Source organism: Zootermopsis nevadensis, unplaced genomic scaffold (genome assembly GCF_977971745.1).
Source record: "Zootermopsis nevadensis isolate Lab colony 2312 unplaced genomic scaffold, Znev_1.0 Znev_ptg000029l, whole genome shotgun sequence".
NCBI lineage: Eukaryota > Metazoa > Arthropoda > Insecta > Blattodea > Termopsidae > Zootermopsis > Zootermopsis nevadensis.
Window position 1 is genome coordinate 5,573,086 of NW_028259161.1, and position 18,469 is coordinate 5,591,554.

Genomic DNA, 18,469 nt, shown 5'->3' on the forward strand with positions numbered 1-18,469 from the left:
TTTCCACGCCCTCACACACAGTTTATTCCCCGCCTTTACGCCCAGGTTTCGAAATAAATATTCCGGATCAAAATGGTGTATTTTTCACCTCCCCATCCATGCTACAATTTATGCCCATCTCATCTTTCTTGATTTGAGTACACGAATAATATTTGATGTTGAAGAGCAGTAATTGTCTCCTCATTGTGTAATTACCTTTACCCTTCTGTTAATTAACCTCAGATACTTGTAGTAACTTATGTAACAAGTCATGGGTTGTCAATACAAATAGGCCTACTTAGCTGACATCGAAGCACGTACGTATTTTAATTAATACAACATAGATTATGGAATGGTCTCTGCACTTTTACAAACACACCCAACTGATGTTCTTTCTTCGGAGTGATAGACCAAGTTTCGCACCCATGTGACACAAGGGACATGGTAGCATTGTATAGGCCTATAAATATTTAGATATAGATGACGCACGAGCAGGTTATAGTTCTGAATGCAATTGTACCAAACCTTCCCTAATTTAATCTTCTCTTAATTTTGTGATTAATATAATTCTTATTTATTACTACCATGATGCCGTCATTAGGAATGTTGGTATCTCATCAGAGCAAATTAGGGAAGTCCCTCTTTCTCACAAGTTGTAACAATGTCTGCACCTTCCGGACTAGCCACATCCTCGCGTGTGTCGCCACATTGCATTGCGTATACAACAGTTTTCTTGCCAGTTCGGGATATCATTTCGTTACTAAACGTAATAAAATCTTTGTTATATAGTTAGTATTTTATTCGTTTAAATATGCATATTATATATGTGTATAATAAAGTTGTGACTTTGAAGCAGGTAGCTCTGGGAAATGATTCGTAGGTCACAGGTCATCCTCAGAATTGACGGAAATGCCGTTAAGCGGAATGTACTCGGCTATGAAACGAACCTTGTGGATTAGTTTTAGCATTCGGCAACTTACAGTATCGAATCTCATATCATGACCGCGAACCGTAACTGAGGTCTTTAGTGGTTTCCTTGAGACTCTTCGGGCAAAGTGTCTAAAATAGATCACGACCGCTTCCTTCCACATATTTTTAAATTAATCGTCACAGCCATCCTTTCATTCAGCATTTTGTAAGCAGTGTGTTTGTAAAAACGTGGATAAATAAACCAGAATCAATAGTTCCCATATTAATTTATATCTTAATTGCGTCATGTTTGTGTTTATTAATACAATAATTTATTTACCGTCTTTACACAAACTTAAAAATGTTGTTAAAATTACTTAAAATTATAACATTTTTTCATTAGATACTAGATCTTGTTACATTTTACATTTGACGACATGTTTCGATGTTATCTCATCATCATCAGGTCTATCAATTAAAATCTGTCGCACTTCTTGCTCTGCGTATATTGATTTGTTTTATTTGTTTGATTTTTTAAGTTCCTTCCATTAAATTTGAAGGCTGTGCCCGGATGCTTTAAATCGGGTTGTATGTGATGTGTTGTGTCCGATATTACGGGCCAGTAGTTGCAAGATCTAGTATCTAATGAAAAAATGTTATAATTTTAAGTAATTTTAACAACATTTTTAAGTTTGTGTAAAGACGGTAAATAAATTATTGTATTAGTTCCCATATTAGTTAACGAATTTATACGCCAATAATACAAACATGAACGAAGTGAATATGAGACCGCATGAATAATTACATTTGATGCACAGTAGCAATTCAATGGAAACAATAAGGACCCATAGTGACTTGAACTTGAGTGTACCGGGCGTTTCTGTATGATATACAGTTTATTCGACTTTCCAGAAAAAATAAGTTACAAGACTCTTGACTTTATATTTTTTGTGGGTATTGGTTTGTTGAACTTGTGCACAGCTGGAGCACACTTTTTGTTCGTACACCAATCCCCCTGTCCTGCAGCTGTGTTGGGATAGGGCAGGGCTGTCGTGCACATGCAGTTGAGGGTGTTCTGTTTACAGCGTTAAAATGTTGGATGAGATCATGGTATGCCCTGTCTAAACACAAGGTCTGGTGCATCTATACGACTCCTATAAGGGAGGTGCTGCCAAAATTATGACAGTCTTTCCTGTAGGAGGGTAAAGTCTTTGAAGCCTAAGATCTTCTTAATAATATTTACTAATTCAGTACGTACCTCAAAGAAAACACAACACTCCAGTCCTTTCAAAGATCGCAGATGACTGTGCTATCGGAGAGTGAAAGAAAAGTGTACAAGCCGCAAAGTTTTTTCTTGTTTAACATTCTCAGTTTGTTACTGACTTACTAATATTTGTTACATTTAAATATTCTTATCGCGAAGTTATCAAATGCCTTCGATTTGTTCTTTAAGAGATTTTTTTTCAGAAGCGAGATTTAATAAACATTTGGTGAACATTCTTATTCGAATTGATCTGACAATGATTACACTTATTCCGAGATGGCATAGTGGTAATCTTTAAGACTCGCATTTGTACCTAGTAACGCACTACTCCATAATATAAACGTCGGAGGATATTACGGAAAGCGACAAATGTCCCTCAATCAAGATATTTGGCCGTGTATAATCAGGAGCATAATTCCTGCGTTACTTTGTAAGTACACAGTGTGCGAATGGCGCATTAATATTGTAGTTGGTTAGGGATTGTGTATGGAATAACACTGCCTTCACGTCAACCTTAACTACACCTTTCAATCCCATTACCACAAACTAGGTTTTACAAACGGAGTCATGGCAGTGTATTTCACCTGTTATAGAGAAAACTACATTACCAAAAAATTTGGTCATGTTGTTTCTTGTTTGATATTTAGGAGACACATATAATCAATATAGATTAATATACTACTAACACATTGATCCAGGAGTTTAGTAATATTTGAAGCAGTATCTCGATAAAATATGGCAGCATCGATATCGTTGTACATTTCGTAATAATTTTTTTATGACAGCTAGAAATATTTATAATTTTTTTAAGTCGCATAGTAGATGAATATTTTTAACTATTTTGTAACGGAGCTTGAAGCGAGCTGTAAATTTAATCCAGTGTTTATGTGAACTAACCCACCAGCCCAACACAGGCTTGGTTACAACCAGACAACGGCAGTCTCTCTTCTTCTTCTTCTTCTTCTTCTCTTTCTTTTGTTTCCTTCCTCCGACTCGAGGTTGTTCATTTTTTGTGTTCCTTCTCGAACCCTATATCAAAAAATGGAAGTTTGGTGAAGGGATGCAGTAAACAAGCAAGGTTATGGCAGGAGAGGGCGAAACAAGAAGCTTTTCGAGTAATAAACGTGGGCTGGAGGGGAGAGGGTGGGGTGGAGACTTTCTTCTATATAAGGAAGAAATGCCTCACCCATGTGCAACTCATGTATAATAATGCTACACTGAATGTGACTTCGATAAGGTTGCGCGCATCCTCTCTGAAATGTTTTCATTTTTCGAGCATTTGCGTGCATAATGAGGAACGTCAGAATAGCAATACTTTGGCAGCTGGGAAGACTGAACAACTAAATTTATATTGATTGCGCATATTTACAGACCTGTTTCTGATTAAAATGTGATTATTATATGAGTGTTGAAGAAGATAATCTCTTGGATACTTTAGAACCCCATTCACGGTCCCTGTCCTCAACTAGATGAATCCAATCCAAACCATCTCACCCTATCATCCTAGGGTTAATTTTAATAACATCCTGCCGTCTACCCATAGATATTCCGAGCGATCTGTTTTCTTCAGAATTTTATACAAAAATGTTTACGCATTTCTCGTCTCTCATTCGCGCTATATAGCCAGCCCATTTATTCTGCTCGAGCTTATAATATCTAGGGAGCTACTAACATTAACTGCTTGATAAAGTGAGAAATTGTTCAATATAGAAGGAAACATTATAATGAGTTTTTCTTTTCATTGTTTTTATTATTGTTTGTTCATTAATTACTTTGAGTAACTGAATATATTATTATTTCTTGCAGATAATCGCTTCTGGTGTCATGGCCGAATTGATATGTAAGTACATTTCTGAAGCCTGATTCTCAACCTCTAAATCATTGTGTAACACTTGATTTTCATGGTAACACTTTTCTGGTAAGACCTAGTATGTTATAAATTTCAGACAAGGTTGCGTGTTGTACTGAGTCGTAGAACCGATTATCGTATGGTGACTGAACCCTTCCCCTGGAGGTTTTCACGTTGTATGTTGTAGTATATACGTTCCTTATCCCCATGAATTGTTCTCATATTTATATGTTCAGCCTTATCGTCCTCAGCGTAGTAGGAGACACTAGACTTTGCAAACATATCTGAAATTCGGTTGAATTACCAAGGAATAATGAAGCCATACACCTGAAAATACTTACTCCTTAACATTTTGTACTAAATTTAATAATTTAAATAAAAACTATTTAGAATCACGTATAACCAGTAGCGGAGTATGAATTATTCAAAAGTGTTGGCCAAATACGAAGGAATGTCACATTAGCCCTACAACTTCTAGGTACAGAAATGTAATACCGGATGGAAAGGTGACTGAATAGTGGATTCCAAATGCTGTTGAAAGAAGCGGAGGTGGATGTTTTATCCCTGATTGACCAAACGTGACTGAGAAAAACTACCAACGACCTGTCAATAAAACCATTATTCGTGTCTAAATTCCAACACGGGACTTCCCGAACACGGCTCAGGAGTGTTAATAACTGAATTGCAACGTTCGACGGCGTTGAACTAACACTTGAGCCAGCGAATTGCGCGATGCACAGGGGGCGTACAGGGAACGAAGAATGTATATTTATTTTGAAACAAAAATTCTCTTTGTATAGCCTGAAATAAACAACAGTAAAAGAAATGTGTCGATGTTTATGGTACAGCCGAAAACATAAACTATGTTCATGAGTATTAAACAAAAGATTTCTCCTTTTAATTTCCCGTAGAGTCGTTGTGTTTTGTCTTGGTTTGACAGGGACTGGAGATGCGTGGACCGGCTGTTACTGGATGGGCCTCCGCTCATATTCCAGACTTTCTTCATTTCCTCCAACTTCCCTCCTACTTCCTCTTCTCCTGATGAACCGTGCATTGGTTTCCGAACCCCTAACCTCAAGTGTATTGATTTCCGGACTCCGGACGTTACCTGTCCTTACGTCCTACACACCAGAACACCAGTATCCCTCCAACATGTCGTGTAAGAGTACAGTAGCACTGTAAAGATGAACGATACGTCATATAGGATCTGTATTATTTATTGAAACTCAGCATCTAGTAAGAACATTGAAGGTGACCGCTATCATGATTTTAAAATGCATGTTCATTCCTCACATTCAGCAAGCACTCTGACCATTGCAGCCCGTATTTATTATCCGTTTTATGGAATATTGTGTCTGGTTTGCTCTGGTATTTTATAGGAGCAAGTACCCCCTTCAAATCTCAGCCACGTTACCTACTGCCGAAAATAAATGACAAGTAGAGCCAATAACTGATAGAAATGCGTAATTTCATAGTGCTGAATCTGCTGAATCAGTTGATCCAGCACAACATTAGAAACATCAGTAGGCATCATCCAGTGGGTTGTCAGGATTATGATTAGTACGATGATGTTTGTTTTCTTCAGCTATCTATAACAGCTAGAACATCAAGCAAGTTTTGTTGTAAAGTCCGATTATCGTATGTTTGACATGATTCTGTGTTAAGATCGAAGTTATTGGGGTGCCATATTTAACAGACGTTTAATCAACTGGACTGTTATCAGGCGTCCGTCATTTCGGGTGGCATTTTGTACACTGAAGGCTGCCAGTTTTATCGAATGAGAATCGAAAATAGTTTGCGTGCGGGAAAACTAATAAGGTGATACTTAGTTCTCCCTCTGAAACTGCTGTCTCTGGTTCGTTACCTGTTTTAACAGAATTTTCAAACTGTTACTTTTTATATTTATCTGATTTTGAGTTGACTCCTCTCTCTATCAACGTAAAGAAAATGTGCTGAGATTGTGAAGCTCTCTGTGGCAATACACTGTGACACAACTCAGGAGACCACCAGCAACTTTCTCGCCACCGTAAATATCTCATCTCATGTTTTATCTGTATGGACATGAAATTGCCACAGACATTAAATCAGTAATCAGCAAGAATAGTAAAGTAAAATAGCGTGAACCACGGGACATAAGTAAACGTTGAACGCATTGCATGTTAATTTCAGAAGAAGAATAAACCATGAATAGCAGTTGTAACGACCCTGGTTCTTCGACACCCGCGGTGTGCTACGCAATGTTTAAGCAACAGAGGATAATAATGCAATCAGTGTATATTTATTCGTGGTTTATTTAACGACGCTGACAGTTCAGACTATATCGTGCTTTGTGAATGAGGCATTAATGACACGGTGTAATGAACTGGAATGAGCACGTCAGGACACATTCAGCAATGTGTGACCCCGTCCCATTCATTTATTAATCCATCGCAATGACAGGTGGCACATTAGAATTCCGTCCGTAAACCGGTTATCCTGACTGAGGTTTGTCGTGGTTTTTCCTTAGTGCATCCATCAAAATTCCGGTGTAGAACTTCCAAACAGGCAATAACAGCTTCCGTCCATAATTTAAGCACAGTAACTTGATTTATACAACGCTGGAAAACAGCCGAATAAGCATATAATGAACATAGAGGAAAGCAGGAGAAATCGGAGAAATTACGTCGTAAAGGCCTGTGGGAAATCGAATTACTGCTAGCCTTTAAGGGTACTGTAATGGTAGCAGAGAAAGAGCTCTTCGTCTTTAATATTCCTTATTATAAGAATCCTTCTCATCATCTCTCCATTTTATCGGAACTCGATATTTTTTTCCATCTTCTTCCTCCACTACCTCGCCTCTTTAATCTTCAGTTATACTGGGTCCTGTATCTTTTCTAAGTTCATCCTTTAATCATCTTCATACAAATATTACTCTATATTATTTCATCATTCCATTCATCTCCGTCGTCCGCTAAATCTTCTTGTTTCTATTTGTTGTACTGCACTTCGTTTCTCCTACTATTCAGATCAATAGATTCATAAGAACAGACGGTTCATACATAATTCACTAAGCGCGTGCTGTTGACCAAAGCACAGTGCTTATAGCTCCTGTTCTGAAGGCTTCTAAGTCGAATCCAGCACGGGCCTACGATTTATTCTTCCATTCGAATGGTTCTCTAATTTAATTCTTGCGATATCAACTACGCGTTTAATTAATGAGATGATTATATACGAATACACGTCAGGCTCTTTAATTAGCACTGAGACCATTTTCTTGAATGGTAAGGCGGTAGAATTCTAATACATTCGACTTATCCCTAGACTGTACGTGCTGGAACTTAATTTTACGGAATGTTTATAAGACACCCCGCGGTCGGGCTGACGTGGTGGCGAATCGATACGTTGAAATGCTGCCGTCAAGACCGAAGACCATCATGTTATGGACTGACCTGTAGCTGTAGTTGTAATAGAGCTCTTAATGGACATAGTTGTATTTTAGACGGCATAATTAAAGAGCGGATAGAACAAATTGTAGGCTTATTATAAGAAGCAGCATAATGCGTATTCATCTATCACAATTAGATGACTACTCAGGTATTTTATATTGGGCCGAAAATGTATCGTGAATGGATGAAGCGTTAGTTGAAAAACCGTGAAACGTGACCTCGCTGAAGAACAAGGCTTTGATTTTAAAATAATATTAAGACGAGTCTTAGAAAAATATGGTATGAATATGTGAACCTAAAGTATTGATCAGTATAGAACAGTGGTATTCAACCTTTTTTATTCGCGTACCCCCAGATATAATTTCACTTCAACTTTGTACCCCCAAAGTTGTTGGTGTATAATTCAAGTTATACATAGTATATAATCTACATCTTAAATAAATTAAATAAATTACATTACTGATTACTCAGTGTTTATCATCAAATAATATATATATATTTTTTTAAATTTCACGTACCCCCTAAGATGTCGCGCGTACCCCCAGGGGTACGCGTACTCCAGGTTGGAAACCACTGGTATAGAATGCAAAGGCAGGCTTCCTCTTATTATCTTTGTGGTCTGAGGGTTCGATCAGGACGACACATTTCTGAAATAGTTGAAAAACGATCACTTGCTCGGGGAATACCCTTGCCATTTTGTTTATATCTTTTTACCTTTTGTTCGGCTGGTAAGGACATAACGTTTGCAGTCGATGCAAAAGACGGTGATCTGTGTTAGCTTGCGAACAATCCAGGAGATGATAGAATTATAAAATGAAAATCTGTTGTCCCACTTTACTTTTCATTCACGACCTGTGCATGTCTCTTGTCATGAGAACGTCGCTTAAATATGTTGGTCTTTTCGGAATTTAAGTTTCTGCTGACTTACATGACATGCTGACTGTCTGGAACTCGGGGTTAGCTCTGCTTCTGATTAATCCGCCCTCTTTTCATTCCGTCTTTAGCTACATCTTCCGTCGTTCTCTAGACTTTAATTTGTGGTTTTCCGGACTTTGCCTAGAGGGACGAGACGGAGAATCGTGAAATGAAATTTGTCTTACGGTTGCTATGTGTTTCAGTGTTTTTTTCTTTCCTCCCCTCGTCGAAAGACTACGGTCTATTTGCATTTCTTGTTCTTCTTTGGTTCGATCGTTTATCAGCGCATTGGGATTTCGAATTGGGGTATTTTTCCTCAACGCTCTTTTCTTATATCTGTTAACTTTTTTCTTCCTTCTAGTACAAATAATTCTCTTCGATAAATCAGATAGGACACAATATTCACCTTCTTCTAAAGATCTGAATTACGTAAATAAATCAATTACTGTATAAGCGGACGCTTGCATCGGTTTAGTGCAGGGGTTGGAAGTAGTAGTCGATTTGAAATAACAATTTGTCACTCGTATGTCTTCCCGCGTAGTTGTACACTCCGGGATGAGTTAACTGTGAAAGTGTTAACTTGAAGTGTGTACGGGCGATTTCGAGACCAGTGATCTTTCCTAACAATACTTTTTATTTAATTATACCAATTTTCATAAGTTTAGTCTGCGGTTTGAAGATAACTATTCTTACAGCGACCATTTCTTATCACGTAAGCTAACACCATAATGTTGTTAGATGGTCATATATTTGTCCCAGGATGAAATGTGATGAATAACATTTAATTAAACGAAACATTATGTGCACACCTGGGAATTTTAAAGCAATAAATCAAATACAAATTCGCCCCAGCAGATATTTAATTTCCATGAAAAGCTTTAAGGCTTATGCAGACGATTCTACATAAGTCGTGATGGGAACGTGTGTGTCGTACTAGCACAGAACAGACCAGAGTGAAGTTCAAAGTCTTACAGGCCGACTGACATGGAGAATTACTTCCATTAATTACATCAGCTCCTTGGCGTGTGATCGATGTTTACAACTTATCAACTCCAAGCAATATTTGCATGTCAAAAGCTTTTACTAACGACGTAATGGTATTACGTGGTCGAATACACTGTCCGATAGATGCTTCAAGATTCTTAACGGTACTTTCAAAACAACTTTTCCAAAGAAACTGAGGTATGGAAGGCACAGTAAAACAGAAATCTGAAAGAACTTTTTTTGGGAGGGGGGAGTATTTGGGGAACACGCTTGCACCATCGGAATTGGTAGGATCTAACGTTTGGTAGTCCTTCGTCCCCTGTGGATAACGCCCCCGGATGGCGCCCGACGTGGCGTCTGGAGCTGTGAAGACAGAAGGAAGATGAACGGTTGCTCTGAAATCTAAATCGTATCCCAAAAGGTTCCTTGTCTATTTGTCTCTGTCAATACTCTAGTCGAAGTTAACTGGTTTCGGCGGCGAGTGTGAAGATGTTGTCTCTCTGGGTTGTAACGTCGTGTAGTCAGTCTGGTAGACGTTTGCCGATGTCTCAGAAGCGCTTGGTGCCTCCATCTTCAGGGCGGTACTACTCAGAAGACAGCCATCCGAATGTCAGAACGTTTACACGCTTTGGCTATGACTTAGTTTCAGACTGTCGTGACACGGAAGTATCATAATTATGGCAGTTTTACAACACATAGCCAGCTACTGCTTCCACCACGTGTCAGAATATACAGTGTTTGGAGATGTAGGTTTTCGTTGCCTGTACACTTTTATAGCATAATACCTGGGTCTCAAGTGCTGGATTCAGAATGCTTAAGGCTTTACGTCCGTGCGTTCTTTACGCTCGCTTGGCGTGGTGGTGACAATAGGAATACATCACGTGTAATGTTATTGTGGTCGAGACAGAAAAAAATTTCATCTGATTACTGTTTCCTGGATTAGTAACAATTTTTCGTCTGTTTGGAAATGTCATTGCGCATGTAAGACGCTGGATGACGGACACGTGATGTGCATCTCACATAATCTTGAACCTCGTCAATTAAACCTTGTGATATTTATGGAGACATTTTTATGTAAATGTCAACCTTGTTCTTTCCCCTTAGAAAGCTTTCTTATATCATTTCAAAAACTTTACAGTTATGCCACGGGGCGTTTCACTCAGCAGCATGTCTGCCTTGAAACTATACCAACATTTCAATGTCAGATCCAGTTACTTTTCCGTCTAAAGAAAGACGAACGCCACATATATTTCGTCAGAGTTGTAAATAATCTTGTTACTAATATGAAACTCTTAGGTACATGGTCCTTTCAGGTAGAAAATTGATAATATTTTTTATCCAGGATTTGAATTGGTGAGATTTTGAACAGGAACTTGTAGGTAAGTTTGTGTTAATTATTTTTATTTTTTAATTAAAATTAATTAATTATTGTAGGCCCATTTCTTTATGTATTAGTTCACTTGCGGCCGTTGTAGGTCATATGCAGGAGTTTGATCTTAGCTTTTTTTTCCCATCTCCAAATATGGATACAAAAGAATACCAATTGAAAAGGAAAGGCTTGATAAAAACAAAGTGTACCTAACCAAATTCATGCTGAAACTGAAGTTTTTGCGACGTCTGTAGCAAGAGGCTTCAGTGTGTTACACGACAGTTTTCATCCTGGTCATTTAATTTAATTTACTTTGTTTAATAATGTGTTATTTATAATTTACACAGCGTCGTTCAGTAATAAATACTTGAACAAATGAAGCATCATATATGTTAGCACGTACCAAGCGATTAATAACATTATTAATTTAAAATCGTATTTTGTATGTGTCCTTCAAAACCTGTGTAGACCTTGGCTACGGAAGTCCACAAATAACACACCTTTCAGAAGAGTGAGCTTTTGAAATCGTATGTTTTGAAAACAGTATAAGATAACAATGATCACATTGTTGGATTGCTTAGGGTTATGTGGCTGACTGCCCAGGACGTACATTGTTGTGAGCGTTATGGTGTTCTGTCGGTGTGCAAGGAACGAGTGACACATTGAGCTGTCTAGATCCGGCGTGTGTGGAAATGTAGTTCCTTGTCAGATCGATAGCGTAGCGTGAAGGGAAAAGTCCGATCACTCGGCCAGTATTGTCCTCCTAGTTTATCTTGCCTCATTATAGAAAGGCGGCCTAGAGAGAGGGTCGTATGGCACGCCCTGCGCAAACTCAACTTAATACTACCGTCCAAAATAACATTTAACTGTTTTCCACTCAAAATTTGAGCAGTGCGATTTCAACACTGGAACGAACCACGCCGAGCAGAATATTCAGTAGATTACAATTTAGAGCATGGAGGATATTGTTCTTAATTTATTCTGGGGAAACGTGATAAGACTGATATATTTGAACATGTTTATACCCGGACATGGGAACACGAACTTTTTATTGGTCTAGTGGTTTCAGATTCGGTTTTACAGGTTTGGAGCTTGAATTCCTACAAGAACGTATTTCTGTGACGTCACCTGCATACTGAGCGTCACGAATATTACCTTCGAATGGTTCACGGTTATTTATTTTCACTTCTTTCCAGTTCTTCTTCATCCATTATCTTACTCTATATTAAGTGTTATGCTAATCCGGCAAATGGTTTCAATAGTTGTGAGAGGCTGCACACAAATCCGTCCGCCATATTACGTCTTCCTTATCTTTTCAAGACGTATAGTGCCGAGTAAGGAGCACTGGACCCCTTAAGTAAAACTGCACTTGAGGCGAGAGTGGGTCTCTCTTTGTCCGTCACTCCTAAATGACATGGTGGGTTTGATCTTTATTAGCTTAAATTATGCATGTGGGCTCTAGCGTAGCCATTAGCAGACTCTAATTACTTTGCAAATGCCAGATTAACTCTAGCCTTGTGTCTGAGACAAATTCTGTGCTGCAAATTAAGCCACTCCCTCTGGAACACGAAATTATACAGGTTGTAAGGCACTGCTTTTTGCTACCTGTTCAGACACAACTTAAGTCGCCTTGCATATTTAGGGGGTCTGTCTTGGTACGAAATGTCCTCATTGGTGGTTTCGTGGTATAAGTCTCGAACCTGAGTTCATTATTCATTTGGAACAAATGCTAATTAAAGTGGAGAAACCTTCTCTCAACTGACGGATCCAACATGACGTTCAGATTTGAGGTCTTTACATAAAATGCACGAAGTGAAGATGTAATGAGAATTGTATTTTTCTATTATATATTCTATATAACACAGTCAATTGTTAAAAGCACAATGTTCTATTTATGGAAGAGGTTGTTCCTATCTTTAAAACTAGGGAACAGATTAGGTGAGAGCAATAACTTACACGTTATGTGAAGTAGCAAACGTAATATTTGAAACTTCACGCTGAATAAATCGGTTCTTCAGTTGCGCAAACACTTAGTGAGGAACACTGGACGTTGGTTTTGAGCGGCAGTAACGATTCATAACACTACAGTGTCTTTTTCACTGATCCATAAATCTGTCTCTTAAAAATAAATGGAAATACCCTGAAACTTAGAGTTGTTCTCTGATACTTAGAGGAACTTATAAACATTTAAGTATCTAATTAACTGTTAATCTGATTTAATCAACTGACCGATTCCGTGGTCAAGGGCGTCCGTTGTTTAGTTCTTCACAAATAATACTCAGATTTAACCACGGTGGTCCAGCGGTTAGAACGCTGGCCTTGTAATCCTGGGGTCTCGGGTTCGATTCCCGGCGGTGCCAGAATTTATAACTTGTGTTGGGCAATGCTGTGGTCTAGGCAACACGGAGTTTTCCTCCGTGGCATCCCAACAATTACTCCATTCACACACAAAAGAAGGCAATGGCAAACCACTTCTGGATCATCTGCCAAGAACGTATATGAACAGGTCCCAGTCCGAGAAGAGAAAAGGATGGAAGGATCCTGTTCATATGGACCTGACCTGTCGTCAGACAGAACACTAAATAATAATAAGATGAGGTGGTCTAGCGGTTAGAACGCTGGCCTTGTAATCCTGGGGTCTCGGGTTCGATTCCCGGCGGTGCCAGAATTTATAACTTGTGTTGGGCAATGCTGTGGTCTAGGCAACACGGAGTTTTCCTCCGTGGCATCCCAACAATTACTCCATTCACACACAAAAGAAGGCAATGGCAAACCACTTCTGGATCATCTGCCAAGAACGTATATGAACAGGTCCCAGTCCGAGAAGAGAAAAGGATGGAAGGATCCTGTTCATATGGACCTGACCTGTCGTCAGACAGAACACTAAATAATAATAAGATGAGGTGGTCTAGCGGTTAGAACGCTGGCCTTGTAATCCTGGGGTCTCGGGTTCGATTCCCGGCGGTGCCAGAATTTATAACTTGTGTTGGGCAAGGCCGTGGTCTAGGCAACACGGAGTTTTCCTCCGGGGGCTTCCCCGTTTTCTCCGTGGCATCCCGACAATTACTCCATTCACACACAGAAGAAGGCAATGGCAAACCACTTCTGGATCATGTGCCAAGAACGTATATGAACAGGTCCCAATCCGAGAAAAGGATGGAAGGATCCTGTTCATATGGACCTGTCGTCAGACAGAACACTAAATAATAAATAATATTCAGATCTTAGAATGCTTATGATCATCATCATCATAACAGGAAAACATTGAATACAGTTCTTTGTAAATTACTGTCACGTTCATATCCCCCCCCCCCAAAAAAAAAAATTATTTCTGTAACATCTGTTTCGATATTATTTTCTTAAATGTAACCTAAGTGCCTGCTCGAAATTATTTTAAAGATATTATACTTTAATCACTGTAATCGACTAACCACAGGATCGAAGTTGGAACGAGTCTACTGAAAACGCCTAGCTTAGTAGGCATTAAAAATGAGGTGTCAATGCACTGCGCTTTATGTTTCATTTTGTTATGGTTCCGTGCGGTCTCGACTTAAAGACGCCATCGCGGTGTCGAAGCGGTCATGGCGGGTCGCCATAAATTCGGCTTGGAACGAACAGACTCCAGACGCAGATTTTCCACGCAATTTGATGGTGCAAATTCCACGTATGCGACATGACACACCTTCTTCCTCTTCGTGGCTGCTTTTTCTGGTTTCACACTCGTTAAAGGCGTCGTGCTCTGTGCCGTTCACTTTCCTCCAGTCTAGAGGTTGTCCATAGTTTTCTAGTCGTCGTGAACATCCCACAGTCTGAGGCCCATGTCGCAGAAGACAGAAAGAAGACGAACGCGTTTTAACCTCGTTCCTAACTGACCAACTAACTACATACAGCACAGTTCTTGAGAAACTGATACTCGCTGAGATAGTACATTCCCCTGCATTTTAATATCGGGACTTGTGGTTCAGTACCGTGTTGACAAGAGCCCGCCACCAGCTTAGCATACCCAGAGCCAAATGAATCCAGTCCATACCCTTCCATCCCACTTCCTTTGGACCCATTTTAATATTATCCTCTTATATATAACTGCGTCTTACTAGTGGTCTCTTTTCTCAGGCTTCCTAAACCAAAATTTTGTACGTATTTATCATGTTATACGTCATCTGATCCTCCTAGATTTGGTCACCTAAGTATCTGGTGACGTCTATATCAGCCTGTTATATTTTTGAAAGAAGCCGTATGTACCATAAGAACCAAACGAAATCAATTCTTACAGTTGGTGCACAAATTCAGTTGCTGAACTGTGGGGCAATTGATACAAATGTTACCATTTTATTATTGGATTGAAAACTTCTTATGTCAATACAAGCATCTTGGTTGCTCGTGCAGAAGGTAACGTAAATTAGTGCCCTCATTTCGAATTTTGGTCACCCTTTTGTGGTGTCAAAGCTAAAGATGAGTGTTTTCCTGGCCCACAACTTATCTGTCCACGTGACAAAAGTCTCACTGTCTGTAGCGAATGAAGCAAAGGACGGCTGGTAAAAATATTGCAGGACCACACGTGGTACAATTGCATTACAGTACTTAAAAATAGCAGAAACTTTTAAAGCTTCTCGCTGTCTCACGAATCCTCACTTGACTCACTGTTATTGTCTGTTGCACACAGAATGGCCGTATCGTATCTGGGACTCCCATTTATTCCTTATCTCACTACATGTGATCAGTGGAGTCATTTTGATACGAGTTACAGTTTTCGCTGCAGCCGTAGGAAAGTAATTATTTTCGTAAATGTTCCTGAATTCATCAAGCACTTCTTCCGAATATCTGTTCAGCGTGAATGTACGGAGAGGAAAGAAAATAAGATTAAAACTGGATCAAAGAATGGGACAGTAAGACGAAGAAGAGGAGGGCTGTAAATGGGGAAGGTGGGTTGGCTGGCCTTAGGGGTAAGTTTGTAGACACCCGGTGGCAACCTCATATATTCCGTTTCACATGGCGTAGCATAAAGAGCCGAGAGATGAATATTGCTTTGTGCGTAAAGTGTAAATAAAGCTTATTATTCGGACGTCAGGGCCCACATTCAGAAGCAGTTGTTCATTAATTTTGTCCACATTCTTAGATAGGCAGTAATAACATTTCTGTTGTAATATTTAGTGAACAGGGTGCTATCATGGGTACACTTTTGCTGTGTCCAGAGGCACTAGGGAATTTCTCATTTCGGTCTTGCCATCTAAGAGTCTCGACTTCTTAATGTTACACCCCCACGACCGTTGAGAATGTATTTCGTAAATGTGGCCTCCTACTTAAACAGTGCGTTCCATCAACGCGGTAGAAAAACCTGTGCCTGGTCTTATTGCCATGAGGTGTGTGTTATTCGTATAATGTCGAGATGTCACAGTGTTAGGTAATGACGGTGGAATATGGGATATATCCTTGTATAGTAACAAACTCTTTGGTCCTTTAGTTATTTTAATATTTGGCTATTTAATTGTGCATTTTACTCCGAAATAATTGTTTGTTTGTGAAATTATTAATGTTAATATGGTTTCTTTAAATTTTTTTTAAAAATTTCAACATACCATAAATGTTTCCCTCATATTGAGCTAGAAATGTATTTGATTAGTGTATTACATTTTACAAAAACATAATTATGGCACCCAATTTAGTTTAAATATTTATGTTTGCGTGTGAAAACCAGCCAGACTGTTGCCACTCGTCATCCTGCCAGTCTTTCATGTAGGTTACCCGTCAGATGTGTGAGGTAGGTTCAGTCAGCGCGATACCATAAACTGAACCAGACGCATTTGGAGAATATATTAGTCAGTCATGCGAATTTCGTAATGTTTATTTCAGTGGGAGAAATTCGCGTTCTTGCATGTATCTTTGTAGGTAAAGTTACTTCAAATTATAACTTTGCAGAAATATCAGTAAGTCGATAAATTCTAGAGAAGCTTTCTCCGAATGCAATGAACTGAGCTGGACGCTAGAACACGTGTGTCCGAATCACAGAATCTAATCGGCTTAGAAGCGGGGAGTGGAAGATTACTCATGCTGTCCGTTCTAAGTATTTCAAAGTATACAATAGACACGCATTAGCATTCCGTATGCAGCATTACGAACAGTGTAAAGAATGCTCATCTCTGACCAAATGTTTGGTTTCTCATCTCAGTCATATTGAAATTAGATGATTCTTGCTTTTCTTCAGTGTCACAGCATCTTCTCATGAAATCTGAAGAAGGTACGGTATTTACTTCTTTTATTTTTATTTATCTTTCAGTGTCTCCTTTTATCAGTTTTGACATCCAGTTCTCTTGACAGTACGGCACAACATATGGACAAAACGTGTCCTGGAGTACTAGTTTGTTGATTCATCGTCTCTACCCTATTTTTCTAAATTGTTTTTGTGAGCTGCGGGAACTTTAGAGAGATTCTCCTCCGCGCACATTCATCATTATGAATGATGCCAAGAAACCTGGGCGTGGGAATCTAAATAGAAGCAGATGGACAGATAGCAAGAATGCCGACAGGTTTAAATGAAACGAATATCCAGTACGCCGGCCCTTAATTGTTCTGAATTTGATTATAATGGCTGTAGAATTTTATTTTCAAACAAATTCTGTGTCCATGCCTCTGAAACCGGTAATTTTCTTTTTTCCCACCTTCTCATGAGTTAACATATTTTTAAAATTTAATAATATGACTGAAATCAAAACTCTGTTAGGCCTGTTCTTATGTTTGAACCGGTTTTATTTCAGACGCAAGGAATTCCTTCATTCTTCATTTCATACAACCTCGTTCTTCGCTTAAATAAGGAACGTCTAGAGAGATTCTGTTACTGAAATATGTAAAGCAATTAACTCAGAAGCATATAAATGTAAGTTTAGAATGCTTATCCTGTCACAGATGTGCATGTTTTGTGTAAGTATGGTCGCTAAATGCAAATTTTTAAAACAGCATCTCTTAAGTCCCCCCCCCCCCAATTCCTTCAGTTTTATCTTTAACAATTCGGTTTATAAGAAGTATAGACTGAATAGATTACTTGCTGAATATTGCACCAAAAAGGTAGCCCGAAAAGTTCTAAAATTGGTTGAAACATGTATTCTATTCCTACAAATAAGTAATTTAAAAGTGTATTATGTGATTTGTTATCAACTATACAGTGCATTGTGTGAGGCTGATGCGTGTAAATTGATATAAATACCACATAAGAGGATTTTGAAACAAAGATTTTACTGTCAGTCAGGTTTGTTGTTCACAAGAACGCTAGAATAGGTATTAGCGTGTGTTAATAAATTAATTGTATTCCTTTATTAATTTTATTGTCTTGAAACAATTGCTGATATTTTGGTATCCTTGTTGTAACCAATTTTGCACATTTAATTTGGCATGAGCATTAAAAATATATCTCCTTGTGTTGGTTTCTTTGGATTAAACGAAACAGCTATTTTAGCCTGTTATATGGCCCAGCCTAGTACTTACGTTATCAGTATAATTTGTAATAGTGATCATAAAATGTCTGTGCGAGATATCGATTGAGATCTAGCATGTTGGCTTCATATAGTCTTATAGGTGGTTGCCAACTTTTCGATTGAACACATCGCCTTGATCTTTAGGGTAGATGTACAGTGTTCCCAATAGCATTCACGTTTCTCTATTTCATTTAGCACATGATTCTACGTAATCAGTCGACCATCTCAACCAAAAGGTTTCTTGGATTGTGAGTGTCATTTCTTCACGCAGATGATGACGTCGGTCTGGGATTCTGTGCTGACACCGCG

General features: G+C 38.8%; 1 protein-coding gene across 5 annotated transcripts in view; it reads left to right on the top strand.

Moving 5' to 3' along the window:
* The window catches only part of LOC110835786 (uncharacterized), a 768,515-nt gene that overhangs the window by 629,658 nt on the left and 120,388 nt on the right, over positions 1-18,469 (top strand). For all 5 annotated transcript variants that reach the window (XM_087358219.1, XM_087358223.1, XM_087358220.1 and 2 more), the window contains one exon: positions 3,959-3,992. The gene's annotated coding sequence lies outside the window, so the exon portion shown is untranslated. The remainder of the gene's footprint in view (positions 1-3,958; positions 3,993-18,469) is intronic.